The 12,276-nt window shown below is 39.2% G+C and overlaps 1 long non-coding RNA gene across 2 annotated transcripts in view; it reads left to right on the forward strand.

Annotated features, from left to right (window-relative positions):
- The window catches only part of LOC103461895 (uncharacterized), a 34,992-nt gene extending 23,158 nt beyond the window's left edge, over nucleotides 1-11,834 (forward strand). The window contains exons 2-3 of one of the 2 annotated variants that reach the window (XR_014086700.1): nucleotides 7,643-7,918; nucleotides 11,558-11,834. This is a non-coding gene — a long non-coding RNA (uncharacterized LOC103461895). Of the gene's footprint in view, nucleotides 1-7,642; nucleotides 7,919-11,557 lie in introns of those variants that run through there. The other variant, XR_014086699.1, reaches the window with a different exon arrangement.
- The last annotated feature ends 442 nt before the right edge of the window (nucleotides 11,835-12,276 follow it).

Raw genomic sequence — 12,276 nt, forward strand, 5'->3', positions numbered from 1 at the left:
GAGAGAGAGAGAGAGAGAGAGAGAGAGAGAGAGAGAGATGAATATCTGCAGAGCAAAATCATCGTCCTAAATTCAGCCGTCAGGGTTAACAGTTTTATTCTAACACAGGAAGATCCAATAACAATAAATTAATCTCATAATATCGACTTTAAAACCAGTGAGAAGATCTGCAGTCATTCTGTAAAACTAGAGCTGAATCATCAGAATAATCACACTAAAAACATGTAAAACATTCAGGATTTCAAAGTTTATCTGAAATGTTTCAGCTGATTTTACCTGCTGGGGGTTTAAGGCTACATGTTTCCACCACTGATGGCGGTCAGCCATTTTGTTAGCATCCTCAACTAGCATCCTCTGCTAGCATCCTATGTTAGCATCCTCTGCTAGCATCCTCTGCTAGCATCCTATGTTGGCATCCTCTTCTAGCATCCTCTGTTTGCATCCTATGTTAGCATCCTCTCTTAGCATCCTCTGTTTGCAACCTCTGTTTGCATCCTATGTTTGCATCCTATGTTAGCATCCTATGTTAGCATCCTCTGCTAGCATCCTCTCTTAGCATCCTCTGCTAGCATCCTCTGTTTGCAACCTCTGTTTGCATCCTATGTTAGCATCCTATGTTAGCATCCTCTGATAGCATCCTATGTTAGCATCCTCTTCTAGCATCCTCTGTTTGCATCCTCTGCTAGCATCCTCTGTTAGCATCCTCTGCTAGCATCCTCTGTTAGCATCCTGTTAGCATCCTCTGTTAGCATCCTATGTTAGCATCCTCTGCTAGCATCCTCGTTTACCTTCTAAGTTGAAATTGTTTATGGGATAGATCACCTTGTTGGTTTCCATAGCGACCACCAAACCCATCATTCTGACCCTCATCTGTCGTTAAACATCCACTTCATTCCAGTTTCCATGTTTTTCTTCTCATCTTGTTCTGCTGCACCAGAGACAAACCTCCCTCTGTTCTCCACATTTATTTATCTGTTAATAATTCAGAAACACGACATAAAGGAGGTTTAAGTATCAGCTTCAGACATATAAATGCTCTTATTTATATGTATTTATATAAATAAGAGACATATAAATGCTCTTATTTATATGTCTGAAGGTTTCACCACAGCTTTTCATTTCATTGTTACAGGAAATAAATTCATTGTGATTATAAATCTCTTTTCCAAGGATGTCTTGACCAAGATAAAAGCACTAGAGATTAAACAAACTCTAACAATGTTATAAAATTACAGTAACTGCACGGTATTAAGTTTTAAAGCTCCTTCTCCTCTTTTTTTATTTGTTTTAACTACAAACTACCCATAATGCTTCATAGAGATGCCAACACTGGTGATAATCTAACAAATCAATGCATTTGATCACCAATTTCTGGAAGCTACTGTGTGTAATAACAAATCTGGCCCAGAGGTCAGAGGTCATGCATTATGTTGTAGCAAATTATTTAGCATTAGCTTCTGCTAAATGCCATGTTGTGATAGCGCTTTGGCGTTAGCAGAGCTAATGTTTATGTTTATGGCTTAAGGTTAGCGCACCACTGGACATTCGCCGTAAAAACAAGAAAAAATTGTTAAAATTTCTCTCAAAATTCACTTCATGCTGTAAAAAGAAACATTTTCAGGGGTTAAAATGGGATTTTATTTTAGCTACTTTCTCCTTTTCTCCTCAGCTAGCATTCGCATCTGGGCGGATTAAGTAACCGGAGCTCTAAATGTTTTTTCTGTTTGGGGCCTGATTGGAAACGTTGCACAGATATTGGCACCATGTGGCAAACTAAATGTCTTCAGTTTGAATTTACTCTCAGATGAAGTGAAGGAGCCACTTAGCCTCACAGATTCACATGAAAACATTTCTTACAGGCAGTTTCTCCTGGTTTAGTTACATGTTAAGGCCTCGTCTCTGGTGTAAACCAGGATTAAGAAGAAAAGGAAACACTTGGTAATTGATGTTCAGGTATTCCAGCAGCAGTGGATGTGAAGTTAAATCCTTAAATCTGTGAGAAACCCTTCCTCTCTGGACGTGACCTGATTCATGTGTGACTGACGGATCGAGGCAAAGGAAACAGTCCTGAGGCCTGAATCCAAAGTTGAGATTTTCTTGGAAATCAAGGCTCCAGATCTTAACTTTGTGTTAGAAATAGCAGAAGACCTTGAAAGTCAGCGCATGTTGTACAATGGCAGCTCTGTCGTTTGCTTCTGCAGCTATTGGAAGCATAAAAAGCCCTGCTAACCTCAAGATATGAGGAAAATACTACAAGGACGGGGTGTAGTGGCGTGTTTAAAGAGCGTTACGCCTGGAGGGATTTGCTTCGTTTGACTCGGAGAAGCTGCTGGAGGAAACATGTAAAGAAACTGTAAAGTAGATTTCCAGGACGAATGTAAACTGGGTAAATAATCTGCCGGGTTCTGGGTCTGGACCTGCTGAGTTACAGACGCCGACGGGAACTTTTCACACACACATGGCTTCATTTTCGCTCTGACAAACACCTTCGGCTCGCTGCTGACAGGTGTGTGATGTTAATTATGCGCTCAGGTGGCTCCACAGGTGGATTCTTGTTTGGAAACAGAAGCAGCACAACAGCGGCTGGGGGAACGAATCAAACCGTACAGGGACTGAAACTTAACGCAGAGGAGTTCCTGCATTTCCTTATGTTTGTATTCAACTTATTAAAATCAACTTTTTTATCTTTACATCGTGTAATAAAGTTATTCCCTCATCAAAAACAAACCTGGAGTGTTGCTTTCATTCTTTTATACATGTTTGAGAAATCCTTGAATCTCCCTGGCAACCATTCAGCTTTCCAAAACGTCTGGGCAGACCTAGCCCCGCCTTCCAGGATGAAGCTCCACCCCTTCCAGGATGAAGCTCCTCCCCTACTCAGCTCCTTCAGACTAGCCAGCAGCAATTAGCATCTGCTGGGCTCATTATAGGAGCTACATCTCAGAGCAACTACAGAACACCAGTCAGTGATTGAAGCTGTTGCGTTTAGGAGTTTCCAACTCAACTAGAATATAATAAAAATATCCCTTATTGTCCTAAATTGGAGAATAAACAAGCCAAAGTGACAGGCAGCCTGGATAGATATAAAAACTATTGTCGGGACTTTAATGTGTTAATTCTGATTAATTACATAGATTTTAATGTAATTAAAAAGAGTTTTTAAAAATATATTTTTACATGCAAATATTCCAGCCAGAACCTTCGTAGCTGCACGTTTCTGGTACGCCCGTAAATCTGACGCACAAGCTACATCTGCTAGCAACAGCCACGTCTTTTGGCCAACCGGGGGTTAATTTCTGCCCCTAAATCCGATCTGATTGGACGCTGGAAAAGACTGTTGTTGTTTCGTAGTTGTGCTAAAAGGAGTTAGCATATCAGCAAAGCTATGCTAATGTAGCAGCTAGCTAGTTCCATAGATGATTGGTTCCTGAAACAACGTAAAGCTGGATGGATGGAAAATCTGAATTACAGATTAAGAACTATGTAATTTGTTTTCGAATTTAAAATGTTGCTCATTTAGATTTTTAATGTTTTTATCTTTTTATCTATTAATGTCAAATAAAATTTGACATTTTTCTATTAAATTGTGATTAATTATACATCCTCAGATTAACTCGATAAAAATAAACAACGTAATGTACAGTAAGGACAAAATATCAAGGTAAACACATTTATTAGAAAACAGATTAATATGTAGGTTAATTTTAAAAATGTACAAAATGTGAATTTTTGCCTTAGAAACTACAGATTATCTTCAAATTACGAAAAAAAGGAAAAAAGGAATGAAAACTGAGTTTGTCGTGAGCAGTGATGGTGAAACATCTGGGAGGAAGGCCCTGTGTTCGGGTCAAAGGTCATGATGTCTTCTCATCATGCTGGAAAATAAAGAAATAAAGTCTTTAACTGACGTGTTGCTCAGAAACAAACGGCCCGGCCCGTTTTAGTTTCCTCGCACTGGAGGGAAACCGAAACGCTTTCAGTCGTGGATCTGAACCGACGACCTTCTGACTAATCAACCAGGTCAAAACCTGGAGACGTTTGATGGTTTCCGTCCCGCCTCCGTCTGTGCCGTGGCCTGGATTCATGAGTATAATCTGGATATAGTTCCTCCCTTTGCCAGTGGCTGTTACTCCTCAGAACAAGCGGCTGCCGCCCTACAAACCCTGTTCCGAGCTGAAACGGTTTCACTGAAACTCGCCTGCGGAGACGCAGTCGGACTGACGCACCTTCATATGAAGAAGCAACTTTCTTCTGCCAGTGCAAAACTTTTGGTTTTCTCTCTGCATTTGGTTTGAAAAGAAAACTTTGATCAACTTTTATTTAATCTTGAGGACATTTGCGATGGAAACGTATTTGGAAGAAAATTACTTTTCACTGAACCACGGCTACGTCTCCTGGTTGTTTTGAGGATTTTTGCCTTTTTTTTTTTACTTAATTTGAGTTTTGTATTCTGCTCCCGAGCTTCGGCCTGGTTGAGCTGGACCAACCCACCGGCTGATCGGTGTTGCAGCGGGTCGGGTCGGGCCGCAGGCTTCACGCCGTCTGTCCTCCCCGTGAAAACAAACCGTTCTCGGTTAGACAGCAGCTGATTGGACCAGAGTGCATCTCGTTGGCTCCGGTGATGTGAAAGTTGCTGATGCGCTGAGCCTCACACGTTGCACCAGTGTGAACATCTGTCCCTATATAATTACTTCGGAGCATATGCCCACGAATGCACACACTCAGGTACATGAATGTAATTACAGCAGGGAGTGCCGATTCTTTCCTTTACAGGAAAATCAAGCAAGTGAAGCAGGAACCATGTTGTTCCATTTCTCTGGCCGTGATTCAGATTTACTGACGACAGCAGAGAACAAACTGAAAAGTGACGCTGAAGTCCAGGAAAAATTTAAATTTTTAACGTTTCAGGTGTTGAACAGCGAGAATTATGAGTCGCTTTGTAACATTAAAGTGTTTTAATGGCTGGATGGTTTTTTACATTTGTAGCATTATGGGCTGTATCCTACCTAAAACACCACACAGGCACATTTAACGTATTTCTTTTTATTTTTCACCCATTTTTACCGCTTTTGCTGACTCATCGTTAGCTAATGCTAACCAGTGATGGCTAGCATCGGGTTTAGCTGTCACGTCGTCATCAATATAACTCGCAAAATCTCAAATATGTAAAAGAAAAATGGACGCAGTGCTTTGCTACTAATGGTTATAAACTATGACTGGTAGATAAGTTCAGGAAATGGTTTTAATTAAGAAAGGAAAGAGATGCTAAGTCAGTTATGCTAGCTTGACTTTGACAATCCTTACATGTAGATGTGCTGCAGAATTCAGTGTTTTAGTCCAGTTTAAAAAGAAACTAAAGCGACTCGAACCAGCTGCCTGACGGGAGTTTAAATTAGTTTGTTCAGATGATCAATTATTAAAGCAAACCTGAAAACATGAAACTGTAACTCGCTATTATGAGAATAAACTCCCAATATTACCACAACAAACAAACAAACGTAATAAACGAGAATAAAGTCGTAATGTTTTGAGAAAAGTCATAATATTAACAGAATAAAGTTATAATATTCCCAATAAGGTCATTTATCAGTAGAATAACTCATTTTAATAGAATTCCTACATATATAAATACAAAATAAAGTGCAGGATGTCGAGCATCTTGTGAAGTTTTGCTTTATTACAAGTGCTGCAACTGATAATAATAATTTGATGCTAAAAGATGAACTATGTCCTCATTTATGAAATAAAAAAACAGACGGACATCAGACGGACATTGCTGACTCATCGTTAGCTAATGCTAACCAGTGATGGCTAGCATCGGGTTTAGCTGTCACGTCGTCATCAATATAACTCGCAAAATCTCAAATATGTAAAAGAAAAATGGACGCAGTGCTTTGCTACTAATGGTTATAAACTATGACTGGTAGATAAGTTCAGGAAATGGTTTTAATTAAGAAAGGAAAGAGATGCTAAGTCAGTTATGCTAGCTTGACTTTGACAATCCTTACATGTAGATGTGCTGCAGAATTCAGTGTTTTAGTCCAGTTTAAAAAGAAACTAAAGCGACTCGAACCAGCTGCCTGACGGGAGTTTAAATTAGTTTGTTCAGATGATCAATTATTAAAGCAAACCTGAAAACATGAAACTGTAACTCGCTATTATGAGAATAAACTCCCAATATTACCACAACAAACAAACAAACGTAATAAACGAGAATAAAGTCGTAATGTTTTGAGAAAAGTCATAATATTAACAGAATAAAGTTATAATATTCCCAATAAGGTCATTTATCAGTAGAATAACTCATTTTAATAGAATTCCTACATATATAAATACAAAATAAAGTGCAGGATGTCGAGCATCTTGTGAAGTTTTGCTTTATTACAAGTGCTGCAACTGATAATAATAATTTGATGCTAAAAGATGAACTATGTCCTCATTTATGAAATAAAAAAACAGACGGACATCAGACGGACATTGCTGACTCATCGTTAGCTAATGCTAACCAGTGATGGCTAGCATCGGGTTTAGCTGTCACGTCATCAATATAACTCGCTAAATCTCAAATATGTAAAAGAAAATGGAAAAAATCAAAGCTTTTCTCTCTTCAAAGAAACTTTTTTAAATAATTTTCTTATGGTGATTTTATGACTTTACTCTCATAATTAAAAGAAAAAACTTGATCTGACTCTAATACTTTGTCGTAGTTGTACTTTTTAAAGCTTTCGGTAAAAACCTTCAGCGCGCATTTCCCAGCATGCCTTGCGGCTCTCCGGCAGCAGACGGAGCTTGAGGCGTTAAAACGCTCAGATCTCTGTCGCGAAGCGCCGCGGCGACGTGTTCAGACGCGTCCGCAGGAATGTGAGCGGAGTAATTAAAACGCCTTCTGGAGGTGAATTCAGATCGATTTCACTCGTAATTCCTCAGTGACTGACTGATGTCATGGAAACGCTCCAGGATTTGACTCTGATTTCAGCGAGGCGAGCGACCGACCAGGAGATGAAGAGTTAAACACGAGCATCAACGCCAACTATTTAGGTTTAAAGTTTTTACACTTGAAATAAGACAAAACTGACTTTTTAGGAAGATGTAGGGGTTTTGTTTGAGTCACTAATTCCTCGGTTTAGATAAATTAAGTTTTAGTAAGTGAAATAATCTGCCAGAGGAAACGATGCGTTTTCACCAACCATGACGAACTATATGAGGATTAAGTTGTTAATTTGCTGCTCCGGCCGGATAACAACTTCAAACATGTAAGCTAAGCTCCACCGTTAGCCTCCATGTTTACTTCCGCAAACACTGAGCTCTTCTTCTTCTTCTTCTTCTTATGGCGGTTGGCAGAACACTGAGATCGCTGACGCTATTGCGCCCTCTAGTGCGCAGGCGGGACACGTTCAGGTCGTTTGGCCGTTTACACTGCAGAACCCATACAGGTCGCATTTACTGGCAGTGTGAACGACACCGGCAAATAAAATCGGAATTGAGTCACTTCAGGCTGCAGTGTGAACTTAGTTTTGTCTTATTTCATGTGTGCAAAGTTTTTTTTTTCACTATAAACTGAACCAAATCACCTGGTAAAATGTTGTTTTTCAGAGCTGACGGTTGTTTTGGGCTGAAGCTCACAGACGTTTCCATTTCCCAGATTCCCAACCACCACGACGACGACGCCTGCTTCTTATTTCTGTGCTCACACACACAAACAGACGGATGCAGTTTCAGGATCCAGGGATCAAGTTGTGATGAAGCATCTCAGCAGCAAATGACACAATCACACAGCAGCGCGCCGCCACACGTGCACTCTAACCTTTCAGCCTTCGCAGCGGGTAACGGACACCAGCGACCGATTCCCAGGACGAGGCCAGCTCCAGGATTTTCAAAATAAATGGATGATTTATTAATACATCAAAGTAATTATGAGGTAAAAAATCAATCAGCAGCTACCCAATCCAGGGTTGAGTGTTATTCCAGAACGTCCTCTCAGGAGACGGTGTCCATTTCAGCAAGTCAGAAATGTAATTAGCCTTTCGCCTGGGGGGCTGCAGGCTGCGTTCAGGGCGACGAGCCGCCGATTCCAGACCTCATGTTCAGGCTGCAGACACAGACAAGCCAAAGAACAAAGACACGTTTTATGTCTGGTTTAGCCCATTCACAGATTCATGGATAAGAAAAATCAGCTGCAGCATTCCTGAACTGTTCATAAGCCAGGAGATAAACAAACATGGCTGACTGCAAGTCCAGGCCTCAGCTGCTGTAAAGGTGCAGAGTTACACCCGATTCAAATGTACGGTGGCCCAGACGGGTCACCAATGCCAGAACATAAGAATATGTGGTAAGATGAAAGTTACGCTAAATTTAAAGCAATGCTAAAATGGACGTGTGCTAAAGCAGAAGTTGTAGTAAAACAGATTTTTTCGCTAAAACAGAAGTTATGTTGTAACAGATTTTCCACTAATTAGCAGCAAACTGCTAACTGAAAAGTTAGTTGCGCTAACTCTAATGTAGCAGCCGTAAGCATAAGTTCTGCTAACGCTAATGAGCTACACCAACAGCATTTAGCTGGAGCTAAAGCCAAACGCTAAATTCAACCATGTTGCCTCCCAGCAGGTGTCACGAGGAGAACGAGAGGAAAGGCTTTATATGTGAAGGTTTGTATGTACTTTAGCACAATAAACACACAAGTTAAACAGTCTTCTGCCACTTCAAAATAAGAGCATGAATATATCTGTCTAACTTTTTTTTTTTTAAATCCCTCATAATCAAGGACCAAAACACAGATGTTGAACTTTATTCAACTGAAAATTTACAAAACGGCCAAAAACATGTTGTCAAAGTCAACAAACATGCTATTAGCGAGTTAGCGTAAGGGTGTCCACTGCTTTAAAGCAAATAAAAATGCATTTAAAACGGATGAAATAGAAAACTTTAATTTTAACACAGCTGTGTTGTAACTTTTTAACTCTACTGGGATGTTAATGGTTAATTTTTCTCCCAGTTGGTCACAAAGTTCAGGCAGCAGAAACTCACTGCTGTTGATCGATCCTCATTCTGTTGAGCAAAACTGGAAAAAAATAAAAGCTGCAAACTTCACCTCGGCGTTTGTAAAATGTGCCTGAAACAATAAAACGAAATGAAACATGCAAATGAATTGATAGTTGAGTGTTTGTAGATCTTAGCAGGCAGGAAACGTCAACAGGAGAGCCGTCAGAGGAAGAACTGCCAAGAAGTTAAGAAATGAAATCAACCTGCAGCTCTTAACAAAAACGGAAAGATGCAAAGAGGGAAACGCACAAACGCGCCCAGGAGGCTTTTAATGTGAACAGAAAGCTAAAAGCAAAGTGTTTACTCCTAAAAAAAACCCAATCTTTTTAAACATTTCTGACCCAGGAGAAGATCAGCTAAAAGGAAATGGAGTTTAAACAGAGAAACTTCCCAAAATACGAATTTAACCCAGAAAAAGCTTAAAATGTGAAGTTTAGAGTTCAACAGAAAAACTACTGGTTTCATCACACCTTCATGTTCTTCAAGCTAAGGTGTACAAGACACTATGGACTTTCTTTAACCCTTACCCTGACCAGTACCTTTACAAAATGATTATTTCCTCTATAGCATCTCTGGATTTTGCTACAAGATGAGGAAATATTGAGAAAATCAAACTAAAGCAGATTAACTTTATTCCAGCTTGATTAGATTCCTTGTATTTAATTACATTGATTTCACAATGAATTAATGCTAGAAATAAATAAAAAAAGTTACTCAAAAACTAAGGATTTAGTTATTAGTTTAAAGAAATGACAGATTTTGTTTGGGTTTTTAGTTAAATTGTACCCAAAAAAAAGTTTTTTTCACTAAATATGTAATAATTTCTCCAGTTATTTTCAACACTTTTCGCTTTTCTCTCCCTCACATTTTATGTTTTGCTTTTTAATTTGCGTTCTCTGCGTTGCTTAAACTGTTGCCGACATCTGGTGTGGATTTTATATGTTGGAAATTATATTTGCTGTGAAAATATAATAATCCTTATTTTACCGGTTTTGTTGCACATTACTGTGATTGGCTGCCCAACTGCGTCGTTTTAACAGAATTAACACAAGGCTCCGGTTTTATGCAGCTACTTTTACGTCCAAAAGAAAAATGAAAAACGTGTGGCGTGGATCCACAGGTCAAACCTTTCTTGTAAAAACAGTTTAAACACTAAAAAACTCTGAATATTCCTCGTTTTGATTACATTTTTCTGCCAGGGTTGTTTATTTCTCCAGTTTCTTGCTACATATCAACTGAAAACTTGATTCTGTGAAGCAGAAACTTTGTTTGGATTAAACTTTGTGACCGTCTGTCTCCGTCGTTCCTCGTCATGTTGCTTAAAAACGTCGTGTGACTGTTCTTAACTCTGTTTGGGTTTTGTTCTGGTTCCGTCTGTCTCTGGTCCAAATCCTGGGAGTCGTCCAGGAGAATCTTTGTTTCGGCGTTTTGGCTCATACAGCCGAAGCTTTGTTTACGTTACCTGCAGGTAAATAATCATAAACAAACCTGCGAATGTTTGATAAAATTCACATTTCTAGAAAGGCTGATCAGTAAATTATTGATGAGAGCAAAAACAGAAGTAAAAAATATTACTAAAACTTTTATAAACAATCAGAATATTTTTTGATTATTTGAAATAAATAAAAATAAAAACTATGTTGGCGTAGCGCTTTAGCATTAGTGGAATTATTGTTTATGATTAGCATCTTATCGATAGCTTTCCTTAAATACCCTACTGGTATAGCACTTTAGCATTAGCAGAACTAACATTGATGATTAGCGCTTTAGCATTAGCTTTCCCTAATTTAAATGTTGTATTGCTTTAGTGTTAGCATATCCAATGCTTAATATTAGTGCTTTAGCATTAGCTTCCCCTAGTTACCATGTCAGGGTAGGAGCATTAGCATTAGCAGAACTATTGTTTATGATTAGCACTTAGTATTAGCTTTTCTTAAATACCATGCTGGTGTAGTGCTTTAGCATTAGCTTCCCATAATTACCATATTAGTGTGCTGTTTTAGAACTCATGTTTAATGTTAGTGCTTTAGCATTAGCCTCCCCTAACTGCTATGTTGGTGTAATGATTTAGCATTAATATTGTTTGTGATTAGTGCTTTTGGGTTAGCATCACTAACTGTTTAGTTTAAAGCTAATATTGCCATAAGAGTGAATAGTTTTTTCTCAGAAAAGGGAAGCCGGGGTTAAAAATGGGCTCCACTGATGTTGTGAACAAGCCATGAGGAAAGGGTTAGAGAAACAATCCCTCTTCTGTCGGGGCTTAAAAAGCATAATCTTGTTTTTCTCTTTAAGAAATCGACTGAGATGTAACACCATGAAGTATAGAAAATGAGCTACAGCTCAGATTTAGCAAAGATTGGCAGCTTCTCCTACTTCTATCTTATTACTCAAAATAGAAACACAACAAATTAAGGACTCTGCGGCTTCTGCAGCTATTGATTGAAGCCACTTTACACATTTTGTCACACTGAAACTGTGACGTTTTTGTTTTTTTCTTCTTCTCTGATTGTATTTACAGATTATATACGGGGTTGAGTGGAAAGCAGCAGCAGCGGCTCAGTTTGCCCAAATGATTCAGGGAACAAGGAAAAAACGCAGCAAGCAAAGAGAGCAAGTTTGGTTTGAAATGAGAATTAAACCAGAACAAAGCAACCCTGGTTCTGCTTTCCTCCCGCTCTGCTGGTTAGCCTCGCGTTTCCACTTCCACGCCGCTCTTTCAACCCACTCTGTGGATATTTGTTCAGCTTACGCTGCACTTCGGTGAAAGGACTGAATAAATGGAACCATGGACTTCATTTGCATGGCGCTCTCCTCGTGTTCTTGACCTCTAAAGAGCGCTTTACACTGCAAACTATGCTCACTCATTGATATAACACTTAGCGCTCCTTTACAGGTGATGCAGCTGGAGGAAACGCTACCTGCAGCTTATCATTTAAAACATAAAAACGCAGAAGTGAGGAATCAAACCTGCGACCTTCAGGATGGCAGACCATTAAACTTCATTTTCATCTGCAGCTGACCAAAATACAAATCACAATTTAATGTTTCAGAGGCTCTCGGGAAATCACTTGACCGTAGTTTCATAAATGGCCTCCAATTAAGGACTTTAGCCTTTAAGTTAGCGCTGATAAAACATTGTTTTTGCACCAAGATGGTCCAAAAAGCTACGAAATATCCACACATTTCTGCAGTGGCAAATATTTGTATTATTTATTCTCCAAATACATTAGCATCAAA

The sequence above is a fragment of the Poecilia reticulata genome, chromosome 2 (assembly GCF_904066995.2).
Source record: "Poecilia reticulata chromosome 2, P_reticulata-male-v2, whole genome shotgun sequence".
NCBI classification, from domain to species: Eukaryota; Metazoa; Chordata; class Actinopteri; order Cyprinodontiformes; family Poeciliidae; genus Poecilia; species Poecilia reticulata.